This window comes from Bombina bombina, chromosome 6, assembly GCF_027579735.1.
Source record: "Bombina bombina isolate aBomBom1 chromosome 6, aBomBom1.pri, whole genome shotgun sequence".
Lineage (NCBI taxonomy): Eukaryota > Metazoa > Chordata > Amphibia > Anura > Bombinatoridae > Bombina > Bombina bombina.
The window spans coordinates 1040718985-1040738413 of NC_069504.1; the positions used below are offsets into that span (position 1 = coordinate 1040718985).

A 19429-nucleotide genomic window follows, 5' to 3' on the forward strand; every position below is an offset into this window, starting at 1 on the left:
AAGTGTATATCCTGCGCAAAGAACAGATGGGGAAAGGGGATGGGGGATGCCTCTAGCTCTCCTCGATAGGTATCCTAGCGTGCCCAATGTGTTAGAGATATATGCAAGGTAGAGGTGAGCGCCAAAAGAAGGCTGAGGCTAGGGTAGGGAATGCCAAAATAGGCTATAATGAACTGATAGAGTGTAAAATTAAATATTATTTATTCCATTCAATGATTATATTTATATGATTACCCTATTTTGTAACATGGATCCATGATTAACTAACAAGTGTATATGGTTTTTTAATGTTTTTTAATATAATCATTGAATGGAATAAATAATATTTAATTTTACACTCTATCAGTTCATTATAGCCTATTTTGGCATTCCCTACCCTAGCCTCAGCCTTCTTTTGGCGCTCACCTCTACCTTGCATAGATCCCTGGATCTGGACAGATACCTGGGAAGCTTCTTGTTTAGATGAGAAGCCATCAGATCTATTTCTGGAAGTCCCCATATTTGAACAATCTGAAGAAATACCTCTGGGTGAAGAAACCATTCGCCCGGATGTAGTGTTTGACGACTGAGATAATCCGCTTCCCAATTGTCTATACCTGGGATATGAACCGCAGAAATTAGACAGGAGCTGGATTCCGCCCATACAAGTATTCGAGAGACTTGTTTCATAGCCAGAGGACTGTGAGTTCCTCCTTGATGATTGACATATGCCACGGTTGTGACATCGTCCGTCTAGAAACAAATGAACGACTCTCTCTTTAGAAGAGGCCACGACTGAAGAGCTCTGAAAATTGCACGGAGTTCCAAAAATGTTGATTGGTAATCTCACCTCCTGAGATTCCCAAACCCCTTGTGCTGTCAGAAACCCCCATACAGCTCCCCAACCTGTCAGATTTGCATCTGTTGAGATCACAGTCTAGGTTGGAGGAACAAAAACATAATTTATGTAAGAACTTACCTGATAAATTCATTTCTTTCATATTAGCAAGAGTCCATGAGCTAGTGACGTATGGGATATACATTCCTACCAGGAGGGGCAAAGTTTCCCAAACCTCAAAATGCCTATAAATACACCCCTCACCACACCCACAAATCAGTTTAACGAATAGCCAAGAAGGGGGGTGATAAAAAAGTGCGAAAGCATATAAAATAAGGAATTGGAATAGTTGTGCTTTATACAAAAAAATCATAACCACCAAAAAGGGTGGGCCTCATGGATTCTTGCTAATATGAAAGAAATGAATTTATCAGGTAAGTTCTTACATAAATTATGTTTTCTTTCATGTAATTAGCAAGAGTCCATGAGCTAGTGACGTATGGGATAATGACTACCCAATATGTGGATCTTTCCACGCAAGAGTCACTAGAGAGGGAGGGATAAAATAAAGACAGCCAATTCCTGCTGAAAATAATCCACACCCAAAATAAAGTTTAATGAAAACATAAGCAGAAGATTCAAACTGAAACTGCTGCCTGAAGTACTTTTCTACCAAAAACTGCTTCAGAAGAAGAAAACACATCAAAATGGTAGAATTTAGTAAAAGTATGCAAAGAGGACCAAGTTGCTGCTTTGCAAATCTGATCAACCGAAGCCTCATTCCTAAACGCCCAGGAAGTAGAAACTGACCTAGTAGAATGAGCTGTAATCCTTTGAGGCGGAGTTTTACCCGACTCGACATAAGCATGGTGAATTAAGGATTTCAACCAAGATGCCAAAGAAATGGCAGAAGCTTTCTGACCTTTCCTAGAACCGGAAAAGATGACAAATAGACTAGAAGTCTTACGGAAAGACTTAGTAGCCTCAACATAATATTTCAAAGCTCTAACAACATCCAAAGAATGCAACGATTTCTCCTTAGAATTCTTAGGATTAGGACATAATGAAGGAACCACAATTTCTCTACTAATATTGTTGGAATTCACAACCTTAGGTAAAAATTCAAAAGAAGTTTGCAACACCGCCTTATCCTGATGAAAAATCAGAAAAGGAGACTCACAAGAAAGAGCAGATAATTCAGAGACTCTTCTGGCAGAAGAGATTGCCAAAAGGAACAAAACTTTCCAAGAAAGTAATTTAATGTCCAATGAATGCATGGGTTCAAAAGGAGGAGCTTGAAGAGCCCTCAGAACCAAATTCAAACTCCAAGGAGGAGAAATTGACTTAATGACAGGTTTTATACGAACCAAAGCTTGTACAAAACAATGAATATCAGGAAGATTAGCAATCTTTCTGTGAAAAAGAACAGAAAGAGCAGAGATTTGACCTTTCAAGGAACTTGCGGACAAACCTTTATCTAAACCATCCTGAAGAAACTGTAAAATTCTCGGAATTCTAAAAGAATGCCAGGAAAAATGATGAGAAAGACACCAAGAAATATAAGTCTTCCAGACTCTATAATATATCTCTCTAGATACAGATTTACGAGCCTGTAACATAGTATTAATCACAGAGTCAGAGAAACCTCTTTGACCAAGAATCAAGCGTTCAATCTCCATACCTTTAAATTTAAGGATTTGAGATCCTGATGGAAGAAAGGACCTTGTGACAGAAGGTCTGGTCTTAACGGAAGAGTCCACGGCTGGCAAGAGGCCATCCGGACAAGATCCGCATACCAAAACCTGTGAGGCCATGCTGGAGCTACCAGCAGAACAAACGAGCATTCCTTCAGAATCTTGGAGATTACTCTTGGAAGAAGAACTAGAGGCGGAAAGATATAGGCAGGATGATACTTCCAAGGAAGTGATAATGCATCCACTGCTTCCGCCTGAGGATCCCAGGATCTGGACAGATACCTGGGAAGTTTCTTGTTTAGATGAGAAGCCATCAGATCTATTTCTGGGAGTTCCCACATTTGAACAATCTGAAGAAATACCTCTGGGTGAAGAGACCATTCGCCCGGATGCAACGTTTGGCGACTGAGATAATCCGCTTCCCAATTGTCTATACCTGGGATATGAACCGCAGAGATTAGACAGGAGCTGGATTCCGCCCAAACCAGAATTCGAGATACTTCTTTCATAGCCAGAGGACTGTGAGTCCCTCCTTGATGATTGATGTATGCCACAGTTGTGACATTGTCTGTCTGAAAACAAATGAACGACTCTCTCTTCAGAAGAGGCCAAGACTGAAGAGCTCTGAAAATTGCACGGAGTTCCAAAATATTGATCGGTAATCTCACCTCCTGAGATTCCCAAACCCCTTGTGCTGTCAGAGACCCCCACACAGCTCCCCAACCTGTAAGACTTGAATCTGTTGAGATTATAGTCCAGGTCGGAAGAACAAAAGAAGCCCCCTGAATTAAACGATGGTGATCTGTCCACCACGTTAGAGAATGTCGGACAATCGGTTTTAAAGATATTAATTGAGATATCTTTGTGTAATCCCTGCACCATTGGTTCAGCATACAGAGCTGAAGAGGTCGCATGTGAAAACGAGCAAAGGGGATCGCGTCCGATGCAGCAGTCATAAGACCTAGAATTTCCATGCATAAGGCTACCGAAGGGAATGATTGTGACTGAAGGTTTCGACAAGCTGAAATCAATTTTAGACGTCTCTTGTCTGTCAAAGATAGAGTCATGGACACTGAATCTATCTGGAACCCTAAAAAGGTTACCTTTGTCTGAGGAATCAATGAAATTTTTAGTGAATTGATCCTCCAACCATGATCTTGAAGAAACAACAAGTCGATTCGTATGAGATTCTGCTAAATGTGAAGACTGAGCAAGTACCAAGATATCGTCCAAATAAGGAAATACCACAATACCCTGTTCTCTGATTACAGACAGAAGGGCACCTAGAACCTTTGTAAAAATTCTTGGAGCTGTAGCTAGGCCAAACGGCAGAGCCACAAACTGGTAATGCTTGTCCAGAAAAGAGAATCTCAGGAACTGATAGTGAGCTGGATGAATCGGAATATGGAGATATGCATCCTGTAAATCTATTGTAGACATATAATGCCCTTGCTGAACAAAAGGCAATATAGTCCTTACAGTTACCATTTTGAATGTTGGTATCCGTACATAACGATTCAATATTTTTAGATCCAGAACTGGTCTGAAGGAATTCTCCTTCTTGGGTACAATGAAGAGATTCGAATAAAACCCCAGCCCCTGTTCCAAAACTGGAACTGGCATAATTACTCCAGCCAACTCTAGATCTGAAACACATTTCAGAAATGCTTGAGCTTTCACTGGGTTTACTGGGACACGGGAAAGAAAAAATCTCTTTGCAGGAGGTCTTGAAACCAATTCTGTACCCTTCTGAAACAATGTTCTGAATCCAAAGATTGTGAACAGAATTGATCCAAATTTCTTTGAAAAAACGTAATCTGCCCCCTACCAGCTGAGCTGGAATGAGGGCCGCACCTTCATGTGGACTTAGAAGCTGGCTTTGCTTTTCTAGAAGGCTTGGATTTATTCCAGACTGGAGATGGTTTCCAAACTGAAACTGCTCCTGAGGATGAAGGATCAGGCTTTTGTTCTTTGTTGAAACGAAAGGAACGAAAACGATTATTAGCCCTGTTTTTACCTTTAGATTTTCTATCCTGTGGTAAAAAAGTTCCTTTCCCACCAGTAACAGTTGAGATAATAGAATCCAACTGAGAACCAAATAATTTATTACCCTGGAAAGAAAGGGAAAGTAGAGTTGATTTAGAAGACATATCAGCATTCCAAGTTTTAAGCCATAAAGCTCTTCTAGCTAAAATAGCTAGAGACATAAACCTGACATCAACTCTGATAATATAAAAAATGGCATCACAGATAAAATTATTAGCATGTTGAAGAAGAAGAATAATATTATGAGAATCATGATCTGTTACTTGTTGCGCTAAAGTTTCCAACCAGAAAGTTGAAGCTGCAGCAACATCAGCCAATGATATAGCAGGTCTAAGAAGATTACCTGAACACAGATAAGCTTTTCTTAGAAAGGATTCAATTTTCCTATCTAAAGGATCCTTAAAGGAAGTACCATATGCCGTAGGAATAGTAGTACGTTTAGCAAGGGTAGAAATAGCCCCATCAACTTTAGGGATTTTGTCCCAAAACTCTAATCTGTCGGACGGTACAGGATATAATTGCTTAAAACGTTTAGAAGGAGTAAATGAATTACCCAAATTATTCCAATCTCTGGAAATTACTTCAGAAATAGCACCAGGAACAGGAAAAACTTCTGGAATAACCACAGGAGATCTAAAGACCTTGTCTAAACGTTTAGATTTAGTATCAAGAGGACCAGAATCCTCAATTTCTAATGCAATTAGGACTTCTTTAAGTAAAGAACGGATAAATTCCATTTTAAATAAATATGAAGATTTATCAGCATCAACCTCTGAGACAGAATCCTCTGTATCAGAAGAATCATTAGAATCAGAATGATGATGTTCATTTAAAAATTCATCTGTATAAAGAGAAGTTTTAAAAGACTTTTTATGTTTACCAGAAGGAGAAATAACAGACATAGCCTTCTTAATGGATTCAGAAACAAAATCTCTTATGTTATCAGGAACACTCTGAACATTAGATGTTGATGGAACTGCAACAGGTAATGGTACTTTACTAAAGGAAATATTTTCTGCATTATCAAGTTTGTCATGACATGTAATACAAACAACAGCTGGAGGAACAACTACCAAAAGTTTACAGCAGATACACTTAGCTTTGGTAGTTCCAGCACCAGGCAACGATTTTCCAGTAGTATCTTCTGACTCAGTTGCAACGTGGGACATCTTGCAATATGTAATAGAAAAAACAACATATAAAGCAAAATTGATCAAATTCCTTAAATGACAGTTTCAGGAATGGGAAAAAATGCCAGTGAACAAGCTTCTAGCAACCAGAAGCAACAAATAATGAGACTTAAATAAAGTGGAGACAAATTTGACGCCCACAATATTTGGCGCCTAAATGCTATTAGCGCCAAAAATGACGCCACATCCGGAATGCCGACATTTTTGGCGCGAAAAACGTCAAAAATGACGCAACTTCCGGCAACACATATGACGCCGGAAATAGAAAAAAAAAAATTCGCGCCAAGAAAGTCCGCGCCAAGAATGACGCAATAAAATGAAGCATTTTCAGCCCCCGCGAGACTAACAGCCCACAGGGAAAAGTCAAATTTTAAGGTAAGATAAAAATGATATATTCAAATGCATTATCCCAAATATGAAACTGACTGTCTGAAATAAGGAAATGTTGAACATCCTGAGTCAAGGCAAATAAATGTTTGAATACATATATTTAGAACTTTATAAAAAAGTGCCCAACCATAGCTTTAGAGTGTCACAGAAAATAAGACTTACTTACCCCAGGACACTCATCTACATGTTGTAGAAAGCAAAACCAGTACTGAAACGAGAATCAGCAGAGGTAATGGTATATATAAGAGTATATCGTCGATCTGAAAAGGGAGGTAAGAGATGAATCTCTACGACCGATAACAGAGAACCCATGAAATAGACCCCGTAGAAGGAGATCATTGAATTCAAACAGGCAATACTCTCCTCACATCCCTCTGACATTCACTGCACGCTGAGAGGAAAACCGGGCTCCAACCTGCTGCGGAGCGCATATCAACGTAGAATCTAGAACAAACTTACTTCACCACCTCCATAGGAGGCAAAGTTTGTAAAACTGATTTGTGGGTGTGGTGAGGGGTGTATTTATAGGCATTTTGAGGTTTGGGAAACTTTGCCCCTCCTGGTAGGAATGTATATCCCATACGTCACTAGCTCATGGACTCTTGCTAATTACATGAAAGAAAAGAAGCCCCCTGAACTAAACGATGGTGATCTGTCCACCACGTCAGAGAGTGTGGAACAATCAGTTTTAAAGATATTAATTGAGATATCTTTGTATAATCCCTTCACCACTGGTTCAGCATACAGAGCTGAAGAGGTCGCATGTGAAAACGAGCAAAGGGAATCGCGTCCAATGCAGCAGTCATAAGACCTAGAATTTCCATGTATAAGGCTACCGAAGGGAATGATTGAGACTGAAAGTTTCGATAAGCTGAAACCAATTTCAGACACCTCTTGTCCGTCAGAGACAGAATCAAGAACACTGAATCTATCAGGAAACCTAAAAAGGTTACCCTTGTCTGAGGAATCAAACGAACTTTTTGGTAAATTGATCCTCCAACCATGTTCTTGAAGAAACAACACTTATAAAAGACTGGAAAGGTTCTTTCTAGAGAAAATGAGCAAAGGGAATTGAATCCAATGCTGTGGCCATAAGACCTAAAACTTCTATGCATATATAGCAACTGAAGGAAATAATAGAGACTAAAGGTACCGATAGACGGAACCCAATAACATTATCCCTTGTCTGATAGAGACAAGGACAGTGACACAAACTATCTGGAAACCTAAAAAAGGTGACCCTTGTGTGAGGAATAAAGAGCTTTAGAAAAGAAGATCCTCTAACTATGTCCTGAAGAGTAAGTAAATCATATGAGATTCCGCATCCTCAGAAAATAATCTGAATGAAAACAGAAAAATGAAAATATGCATTTATTGTATCTAATGAAAACAAATAATGCTATCAAAGACCATAAAAAGGCAAAATAGTTTGAATAAAACTCCAAAACCCGGTTCCTCAAAAGAAACTGGAAGAAATACCCCAGAAGATTCCAGGTCTGAGCAGCGCTTGAACCCCATGGGTGCCCAGCCATGCTTCAACAGTACCCAAAATATATAGGACAGAAACACAGTTAAAGAAAGTGTTAGCCTTGCTGGAATAAAATCAAAGAAATTTGGACAAAATAAATTTCAAAGAAGCCTTAACCTGCCCCTTACCAGCCAAGCTGGAATACGGCACGTACATCGCAAAATTAGGGAGCTGATTTCGAACTCCAATTATAGACATGTTACTTGGGAAAGAACAACCAAACTAGTATAAGCTTAAAGTTTTAGTCTTAGAACTCAACCTTGAAGCCCAGAGTAACAGTTAAGAACTGAATCCAATTATAAAACAAATAATTGATTATCTTAGAACAAAGGAAATATGGATTTTTTTTTTTTAAAAAAATCACAAAATTCTTCTAAAGCTAAAGACATAGATTAACCCTCATTTGCGAAAATATTCAATAAAATGAAGACAAATGAAATTATTAGCATGATAGTTCAGTTTAAAGGACCAGCCAATACAGTGGACTTGCATAATCAATAAATGCAAAACAACAAGACAAATGCAACAGCACCTAGTCTAGTAAATGTTGTCCCTTAACAATGCTAAAATAAATCATAATCTGATACTTGATCTTAAAGTAAACAGAGAAAATGAAGCAATTGCAATATCCAAATAAATCACAGTACCAAGAAAAGTACCTGAAACTAAATAATTTTCCATAAATAAGATACAACTATCTAAAGGAAAATAAATACTATTTTGCTATAGAAACAATAGCATAATTAGTAGAATTAGAGATAGCCCCAATAAATTGGAGAACCCTCCAAATTGAGTTTAACTGCTGGCAAAGAATATAGTTTAAAACCTTTGAAGAAGGAATAAAAGAAAATTATCAGCCTATTCCATTCCCTAGTATAGGGAATTGGAAAGAAAACCTCTAAAGAAATAAATAGGCAGAAATAATGTCAGCTAGTCTTAAAGAACTAGTTACCTTAATATCCAAAATAATCAACACCTTTTCAACAAAGAACAAATGTACTTTAATAATTGAAAAATAATAAACAAGTAGATTTGTTAGTGTCAATATCTGATGAAGAAAATTGCTGAAAAAAAACATCATCAGAGAAGGATAAATCAGTATGTTGTTGGTCATTTGAAACTTCAATAATTAAAAAAGAAGTGAAAAAGACCTAAAAATTTTATTAGAAGGCACGAAGTCAGACAAAGCCTTTAACATAGAATCAGAAAAATATTTCTTATAAGTCTTCTAAATATTTCTTGTAAGAAAAGAAAATATATAAAGCATAAATACTAATGGATTCCGTATGTAAAAGTATAACATAATATCTTATTACAAACCATAGCTAAAGATAAACATTTATAACATTTAAAATAAATGAACTTAGCTTTGGTAGAACTGAAACTCAATTAAGCGTTTTTCCAAAAGTGGCTTCTGATTCAGAGTCCATTTGAGACATCTTGCAATATGTAATAGAAAAAACAACATATAAAGCAAAATTGATCAAATTCCTTAAATGACAGTTTCAGGAATGGGAAAAAAATGCCAATGAACAAGCTTCTAGCAACCAGAAGCAATAAATAATGAGACTTAAATATTGTGGAGACAACAATGACGCTCGAATTTTTTAGCGCCAAAAAAGCCGCCCACATTATTTGGCGCCTAAATGCTTGACAAGAAAATTTTTGCGCCAAGAAAGTCCACGCCAAAAATGACGCAATAAAATGAAGCATTTTTTTTTAGCCCCCGCGAGCCTAACAGCCCACAGGAAAAAAAGTCAAATTTTAAGGTAAGAAAAAATTGAATTATTCATATGCATTATCCCAAATATGAAACTGACTGTCTGAAAATAAGGAACGTTGAACATCCTGAATCAAGGCAAATAAATGTTTAAACACATATATTTAGAACTTTATATAAAAGTGCCCAACCATAGCTTAGAGTGTCACAGAAAATAAGACTTACTTACCCCAGGACACTCATCTACATGTTGTAGAAAGCCAAACCAGTACTGAAACGAGAATCAGCAGAGGTAATGGTATATATAAGAGTATATCGTCGATCTGAAAAGGGAGGTAAGAGATGAATCTCTACGACCGATAACAGAGAACCTATGAAATAGACCCCGTAGAAGGAGATCACTGCATTCAAATAGGCAATACTCTCCTCACATCCCTCTGACATTCACTGCACGCTGAGAGGAAAACCGGGCTCCAACCTGCTGCGGAGCGCATATCAACGTAGAATCTAGCACAAACTTACTTCACCACCTCCACAGGAGGCAAAGTTTGTAAAACTGATTTGTGGGTGTGGTGAGGGGTGTATTTATAGGCATTTTGAGGTTTGGGAAACTTTGTCCCTCCTGGTAGGAATGTATATCCCATACGTCACTAGCTCATGGACTCTTGCTAATTGCATGAAAGAAATAGCTACACTGTAACTATTAGTTATATTGTAGCTATATTAGGGTTTATTTTATAGGTAAGTATTTAGTTTTAAATAGGAATAATTTATTTAATGATAGTAAATTTATTTTGTTTTATTTAAGTTATATTTAACTTAGGGCGGTGTTAGGGTTAGACTTAGGTTTAGGGGTTAATAACTATTATTGTAGCGGCGACGTTGGGGGCGGGAGATTAGGGGTTAATAATAGTAGATAGGTGGCTGCGATGTTAGGAAGGGCAGATTAGGGGTTAATACAATTTATTATAGTGTTTGCGAGGCGGGAGTGCAGCGGTTTAGGGGTTAATACATTTATTATAGTGGTGGTGATGTCCGGTCGGCAGATTAGGGGTAAATAAGTGTAGGTAGGTGGCGGAGACGTTGGGGGGGACAGATTAGGGGTTAATAAATATAATATAGGTGTCGCTGATGTTAGGGACAGCGATTAGGGGTTCATAGCTATAATGTAGGTAGCGGCGGTGTCCGTAGCGGCAGATTAGTGGTAAAAAAAAATTATTATATGTTCCGGCGTTAGCCCATAAAGCTCTTAACTACTGACTTTTTTTTCCGGTTGGAGTCTTGTCGGTAGAGGGTCTACCGCTCACTTCTTCCAAGACTCTTAATACCAGTGTTAGGCAAATCTCATAGAAAAGATAGGATAGGCAACTGACGTAAGGGGATTTGCGGTAGCCTCTAGTCGCAGAAAGAAAGTGAGCGGTAGACCCTTTCCTGTCTGACTCTAAATACCAGCGGGCATTAAAAAGCAGCGTTAGGACCCCTTAACGCTGCTTTTTAACCCTAACGCAGAACTCTAAATTTACCCGATAGGGTTTCATGTTGCTTTAAATATGTTAAAATGCTTTAAAGTAGAGGCGTGTATATTCAGATCTTTCATACAAATTTGCACAAATCCTAGTGAGTTGAAGAATAAATGCCACTCCGGAAACAGACAAATCCCATGAGCTGGAGCCTTCTTCTGAATTTGGATCCTCACAAAGGATATGAATGCACACCTCTGTTTAAAAGCATTCATGCTATTTCAGTACTGCATCTAAATTAATATGATAAAATATTTAACCTTTATTGTTTCACTTACACAGATCTCTGGGAGTATTTTAGTGACAACTACAAAATGAATATGATATACAGTAGATATTTTATGCAACACTTTATTACATACTTTTTTCCCCCTAGAATTTTCAAATGTAATGCTATGCAATCAGTAACTACAAATTAGATAATTATTGTGTAACTTCAGTTTAATTCAGTAAATTCTACAATTTGATAGTTTTAGAAGAGCTATGTATGCAATAAAAAGAACACACTAAACTATATCATTTGCAACATATAAAACCTGAAGTTCAGATATGTTTATCAATTTGACCAGATAAATAAACAGAAGTAGTTTATTAAAACAATATCATTTGGAAATAAAAATAAATATTTGAAGTAAATACGCACCCATCACTAGAATTGGGTTAATAAGTATCAGGGTAGAACTAATGAGAACACTAAGGCCTAGATTTGGAGTTTGGCGGTAAAAGGGCTGTTAACGCTCCGCGGGCTTTTTTCTGGCCGCACCATAAATTTAACTCTGGTATCGAGAGTTCAAACAAATGCTGCGTTAGGCTCCAAAAAAGGAGCGTAGAGCATTTTTACCGCAAATGCAACTCTCGATACCAGAGTTGCTTACGGACGCGGCCGGCCTCAAAAACGTGCTCGTGCACGATTCTCCCATAGGAAACAATGGGGCTGTTTGAGCTGGAAAAAAACCTAACACCTGCAAAAAAGCAGCGTTCAGCTCCTAACGCAGCCCCATTGTTTCCTATGGGGAAACACTTCCTACGTCTGCACCTAACACTCTAACATGTACCCCGAGTCTAAACACCCCTAACCTTACACTTATTAACCCCTAATCTGCCGCCCCCGCTATCGCTGACCCCTGCATATTTTTTTAACCCCTAATCTGCCGCTCCGTAAACCGCCGCTACCTACATTATCCCTATGTACCCCTAATCTGCTGCCCCTAACACCGCCGACCCCTATATTATATTTATTAACCCCTAATCTGCCCCCCTCAACGTCGCCGACACCTGCCTACACTTATTAACCCCTAATCTGCCGAGCGGACCTGAGCGCTACTATAATAAAGTTATTAACCCCTAATCCGCCTCACTAACCCTATCATAAATAGTATTAACCCCTAATCTGCCCTCCCTAACATCGCAGACACCTACCTTCAATTATTAACCCCTAATCTTCCGATCGGAGCTCACCGCTATTCTAATAAATGGATTAACCCCTAAAGCTAAGTCTAACCCTAACACTAACACCCCCCTAAGTTAAATATAATTTTTATCTAACGAAATAAATTAACTCTTATTAAATAAATGATTACTATTTAAAGCTAAATACTTACCTGTAAAATAAATCCTAATATAGCTACAATATAAATTATAATTATATTATAGCTATTTTAGGATTAATATTTATTTTACAGGCAACTTTGTAATTATTTTAACCAGGTACAATAGCTATTAAATAGTTAAGAACTATTTAATAGTTACCTAGTTAAAATAATAACAAATTTACCTGTAAAATAAATCCTAACCTAAGATATAATTAAACCTAACACTACCATATCAATAAAATAATTAAATAAACTACCTACAATTAACCTAACACTACACTATCAATAAATTAATTAAACACAATTCCTACAAATAAATACAATTAAATAAACTAGCTAAAGTACAAAAAATAAAAAAGAACTAAGTTACAGAAAATAAAAAAATATTTACAAACATAAGAAAAATATTACAACAATTTTAAACTAATTACACCTACTCTAAGCCCCCTAATAAAATAACAAAGCCCCCCAAAATAAAAAATTCCCTACCCTATTCTAAATTTAAAAAGTTACAAGCTCTTTTACCTTACCAGCCCTGAACAGGGCCCTTTGCGGGGCATGCCCCAAGAATTTCAGCTCTTTTGCCTGTAAAAAAAAAACATACAATACCCCCCCCCCAACATTACAACCCACCACCCACATACCCCTAATCTAACCCAAACCCCCCTTAAATAAACCTAACACTAATCCCCTGAAGATCTTCCTACCTTGTCTTCACCATCCAGGTATCACCGATCCGTCCTGGCTCCAAGATCTTCATCCAACCCAAGCGGGGGTTGGCGATCCATAATCCGGTCCAGAAGAGGCTCCAAAGTCTTCCTCCTATCCGGCAAGAAGAGGACATCCGGACCGGCAAACATCTTCTCCAAGCGGCATCTTCGATCTTCTTCCATCCGGAGCGAAGCGGCAGGATCCTGAAAACCTCCAGCGCGGAACATCCATCCGGACCGACGACTGAACGACGAATGACTGTTCCTTTAAGGGACGTCATCCAAGATGGCGTCCCTCGAATTCCGATTGGCTGATAGGATTCTATCAGCCAATCGGAATTAAGGTAGGAATTTTCTGATTGGCTGATGGAATCAGCCAATCAGAATCAAGTTCAATCCGATTGGCTGATCCAATCAGCCAATCAGATTGAGCTCGCATTCTATTGGCTGTTCCGATCAGCCAATAGAATGCGAGCTCAATCTGATTGGCTGATTGGATCGGCCAATCGGATTGAACTAGATTCTGATTGGCTGATTCCATCAGCCAATCAGAAAATTCCTACCTTAATTCCGATTGGCTGATAGAATCCTATCAGCCAATCGGAATTCGAGGGACGCCATCTTGGATGACGTCCCTTAAAGGAACAGTCATTCGTCGTTCAGTCGTCGGTCCGGATGGATGTTCCGCGCTGGAGGTCTTCAGGATCCTGCCGCTTCGCTCCGGATGGAAGAAGATCGAAGATGCCGCTTGGAGAAGATGTTTGCCGGTCCGGATGTCCTCTTCTTGCCGGATAGGAGGAAGACTTTGGAGCCTCTTCTGGACCGGATTATGGATCGCCAACCCCCTCTTGGGTTGGATGAAGATCTTGGAGCCAGGACGGATCGGTGATACCTGGATGGTGAAGACAAGGTAGGAAGATCTTCAGGGGATTAGTGTTAGGTTTATTTAAGGGGGGTTTGGGTTAGATTAGGGGTATGTGGGTGGTGGGTTGTAATGTTGGGGGGGGGTATTGTATGTTTTTTTTTACAGGCAAAAGAGCTGAAATTCTTGGGGCATGCCCCGCAAAGGGCCCTGTTCAGGGCTGGTAAGGTAAAAGAGCTTGTAACTTTTTTAATTTAGAATAGGGTAGGGAATTTTTTATTTTGGGGGGCTTTGTTATTTTATTAGGGGGCTTAGAGTAGGTGTAATTAGTTTAAAATTGTTGTAATATTTTTCTTATGTTTGTAAATATTTTTTTATTTTCTGTAACTTAGTTCTTTTTTATTTTTTGTACTTTAGCTAGTTTATTTAATTGTATTTATTTGTAGGAATTGTGTTTAATTAATTTATTGATAGTGTAGTGTTAGGTTAATTGTAGGTAATTGTAGGTAGTTTATTTAATTATTTTATTGATAGGGTAGTGTTAGGTTTAATTATAACTTAGGTTAGGATTTATTTTACAGGTAAATTTGTTATTATTTTAACTAGGTAACTATTAAATAGTTCTTAACTATTTAATAGCTATTGTACCTGGTTAAAATAATTACAAAGTTGCCTGTAAAATAAATATTAATCCTAAAATAGCTATAATATAATTATAATTTATATTGTAGCTATATTAGGATTTATTTTACAGGTAAGTATTTAGCTTTAAATAGGAATAAGTTATTTAATAAGAGTTAATTTATTTCGTTAGATGTAAATTATATTTAACTTAGGGGGGTGTTAGTGTTAGGGTTAGACTTAGCTTTAGGGGTTAATCCATTTATTAGAATAGCGGTGAACTCCGGTCGGCAGATTAGGGGTTAATAATTGAAGTTAGGTGTCGGCGATGTTAGGGAGGGCAGATTAGGGGTTAATACTATTTATGATAGGGTTAGTGAGGCGGGTTAGGGGTTAATAACTATTATAGTAGCGCTCAGGTCCGCTCGGCAGATTAGGAGTTAATAAGTGTAGGCAGGTGTCGGCGACGTTGTGGGGGGCAGATTAGGGGTTAATAAATATAATACAGGGGTCGGCGGGGTTAGGGGCAGCAGATTATGGGTACATAAATATAACGTAGGTGGCGGTCGGCAGATTAGGGGTTAAAAATTTTAATCGAGTGTCGGCGATGTGGGGGGGCCTCGGTTTAGGGGTACATAGGTAGTTTATGGGTGTTAGTGTACTTTAGGGTACAGTAGTTAAGAGCTTTATAAACCGGCGTTAGCCAGAAAGCTCTTAACTCCTGCTATTTTCAGGCGGCTGGAATTTTGTCGTTAGAGCTCTAACGCTCACTTCAGAAACGACTCTAAATACCAGCGTTAGAAAGATCCCATTGAAAAGATAGGCTACGCAAATGGCGTAGGGGGATCTGCGGTATGGAAAAGTCGCGGCTGAAAAGTGAGCGTTAGACCCTTTAATCACTGACTCCAAATACCAGCGGGCGCCCAAAACCAGCGTTAGGAGCCTCTAACGCTGGTTTTGACGGCTACCGCCGAACTCCAAATCTAGGCCTAAATGACTTTTTATTTGCAGTAGCCTGTGTGTTTAACAGAAAAACAGAAGGTTTTAGTTTTTAAATTCTGAGTTTAGCTAACAAGTATCAGTTATTAAAGGGATATGAAGCCTACAATTATTTATTTCAGACAGAGCATACCGATTTAAAAAAAGTTTTCAATTTACTTCTTTTATCAAATTTCCTTTGTACCTAAGATATTCTGTGTTGAAGAAATACCTAGGTAGGCATCGGGAACACTACATGACAAGAAATAGTGCTGCTATCTAGTGCTCTTGCAAATGGATAACATTCTTGCAAAAGCTCTGCCATATAGTGCTCCAGAAAAGGGCCAGCTTCTAAGCATATGTCCCTGCTTTTCAACAAAAGATAATAAGAGAACGAATAAAAATTGATAATAAATTAGACAGATGTTTAAAATTGCATGTTCTCTCTGAATCATGAAAGAAACATTTTCATATCCCTTTAAAGATAATTACGGTGTTATGGCATACTGTAAAAATAATAATAATTATAATTAAATGTTCCTGATTGACTCTGATTGATCATTTTTGTCAACACATAAGACCATAAATAAGTTTATTATGGTTAGAGATGTGTATTTGTTTTGTTACGAATGCAAATTCATAACAAAATTATTATTTGTTTTGTTCTAATGAAAAGATTGTCAGAAAGAATGCACTAATTAATTTAAAGAATAACAAAAATATGCTAAAAAAATCATTAGTAAATGTTCGTTAATCTCTTCTCAATCTACACGTCATCACTAGGTTCCCTAATAAAGTCCCACGTTTTACAATATCATTTGTATGCCGATGACACCCAAATCTACTTCTCTGCACCAGACCTTTCTCCTTCCTTGCTAACCCGTGTCACTAACTGTCTTTCTCACATCTCCAACTGGATGTCCTCTCACTACCTCAAGCTAAATCTCTCCAAAACTGAGCTCCTTATTTTCCCCCCTTCTTCTAAACTCTCCACCCCCAATCTCTCTATAACTGTTGACAACTCCATCATTACCCCTACCCCGCATGCCCGTTGTCTCGGGGTCACATTTGACTCAGATCTTTCTTTCACTCCTCACATTCAGTTATTGGCTAATGCCTGCCGCTTCCACCTTAAAAACATCTCTAAAATTAGACGCTTCCTTACACAAGACACAACTAAGATTTTAATCCATTCTCTCAATCTCTCCCACCTCGATTACTGCAACTCTGTCCTCTCTGGCCTCCCCACCTGCCGCCTAGCTCCTTTACAATCCATAATGAATGCCTCTGCCAGACTCATCTTCCTTACACATCGCTCTTCATCTGCTGCACCTCTCTGCCAATCTCTTCACTGGTTTCCTCTTGCCTCTAGGATCAAACACAAAATTCTCACTCAGACATACAAAGCCCTCAACTGCACTGCTCCCCCCTATATCTCAGACCTCGTCTCCAGATACTCTCCCTCCCATCCCCTTCACTCTGCTCACGACCTCCTACTCTCCTCCTCTCGTCACCTCATCACACTCCCATTTACAGGACTTCTCCAGACTGGCTCCCATCTTGTGGAACTCTCTGCCTCGCTCCACAAGACTCTCTTCTAGTTTTAAAAGCTTCAAGTGCTCCCTAAAGACTCTACTGTTCAGGGATGCATACAACCTACGCTAACCTTACTTTATACCAGTTCCTCTCCTCTATTGCTATCCCCTGACCCCCCTTAGCATGTAAGCCTAAAAGTCCAGCTGTTTGTAGATCACCTTCTTAAGAGCTGACTACAACAGTGCAACTCTTGGCAGGGCCCTCTACCCATTTGATCCCTATAATTGTTTTGTTGTACTCCGCATTTGTTTTTAGCGCTGCGGAATCTGTTGGCACTCTACAAATAACTGATAATAATAATAAATTAGCTTTTTAATAGACTTGTGCAGCTGCAAATAACTAGTTTCAGACAAATCATTAGCAACGCATATTCTGAAAAAACTAGTTTTACAGAATATTAGTTTCCTGCACTATTCAGTATTTGTTTTAAACAAAATTAATATTAAATATTAGTTAACATTTACGTTTGTTTTCATTGAAATTGGCTGCAAGTGGCACAGTGTCACCTGTAGCACTAATGCTTACCTATAGCGCATTAGGGAGCCACGCTAATCTGACACACTTCTTTACAGAGTCCAGGGCCTCGCTATAGGAGGCTTAGAGTGGCAGATTCTATACTTACCTATAGCATGCTGAGGAGCCGCGCTAATGATTAAGGCTGTAATTGCCGAAATGCGTAAGGCAGTTCACAGACTGAGATCATACTTTTTATGTTTTTATAATTGATTCTTTGTCTCCAATAAATTTAATTTTTATTCAAGTGCCTTGAGGTTTGCCGGAGTCCTTTTCAAGTTTCCTGCAGCCACGCTAATCTGACACACTTCTTCACAGAGTCCAGGGCCTCGCTATAGGAGGCTTAGAGTGGCAGATTCTGCGCTAAAGGACATTCTCCTGTAGATTAGGCTCTGGGAACCGCTGCACAAGTCTCCGAGTAGTGCGGCCCTGGACTAAAGAAAGGTCGGATTAGCGTTTCTCCTCAGCACTCTATAGGTAAGGATTAACCATTAAAAAGCTAATTTAAATGCAAATATATACTAATGAATTTCATTAATATAAATTATTTTTAAATTAGTTAGTGCATTCTTTTGGATATTCGTTTCATTAATGAATGCACAACCGACATACATCTCTACTTTTGAAAGGTTAATACTTACCTATAGCTAATCTGACACACATCTTCACAGAGTCCAGGGCCACGCTAATAGGAGGCATAGTGCAGCGGATCCCAGAACTTGCGCTTAAGGAGAAGATCCTAATGTAAATGTCAACAAATATTCAGTATTAATTTCCTTTCAAACTAAACAAAAACTGAATACTGCAGCAAATGGATATTCATTATGAATGATTCCTCCAAAATGAGATATTTGTGGCTGCACAAGTCTATTAAGAGGGTACATTACAATGTAATGCTTTAAAGATCTCATTTGTACAGGGTGTGGTCCTTGTGTATGTGGAGTCAGTAGTTGGCACTTTGTCACCATGTTGCTCATTTGATGAGCTAGTGCTTACTGTGGCTAGGGTCAGAAAATCCTTTAAGACCAATAGTAAGGAAACGCTAGGTTTTACTGACACAAATAATGTGCTGAATTTAAAAAAAAAATGGCGCTAATAAAATCTGCTTGTGCTATATTTTGTAATAGCAGCTCCATTATAATTTTATTATGATTATAATTTAGTCCAGTACAGCCAATTTCAGCTAAGCCAAACAGACTCAATCTTATTTTATTTTTAGGAAGTTTGGTTAATTGCTTATTTCTGTGTACATAAAATAGAAGACTTTTGTCCCTCTCCATCGTATCTTTGTACATTCATCTACTGAGTCTGTTCTTTACCTTCTGTTTCAATGTAGGTGGAGTCAACAGATGTATCTATGGTAACTCATATTATTACAGCAGTTGTCCTGATCTTCTTGCTGCTTCTTTCCCTGCTGATCATTGTGTACAGACGTAAGTATCATTTAAATTGCATAAAGAATGTTTATTTTAAATAAAGAAACACATTAGTAACTAGAAATACACTTCTCACTGCTATGTCAGATAAGAAATTGCCCTGCAATCCCTTTGTTAGCCACATATCTATAATAGACCTTAGATTGGCCCCCTGGCCCTGCAGTTCCTCTGTCAGCCATCAAACCTCATATCTAATCCCTAGCCCTATAAAACCTC

The 19429-nt window shown here is 38.4% G+C and overlaps 1 long non-coding RNA gene across 1 annotated transcript in view; it reads left to right on the top strand.

Moving 5' to 3' along the window:
- Positions 1–19429, top strand: part of LOC128664106 (uncharacterized) — an 80466-nt gene that overhangs the window by 21269 nt on the left and 39768 nt on the right. Inside the window, exon 3 of the long non-coding RNA XR_008402921.1 lies at positions 19114–19210. This is a non-coding gene — a long non-coding RNA (uncharacterized LOC128664106). The remainder of the gene's footprint in view (positions 1–19113; positions 19211–19429) is intronic.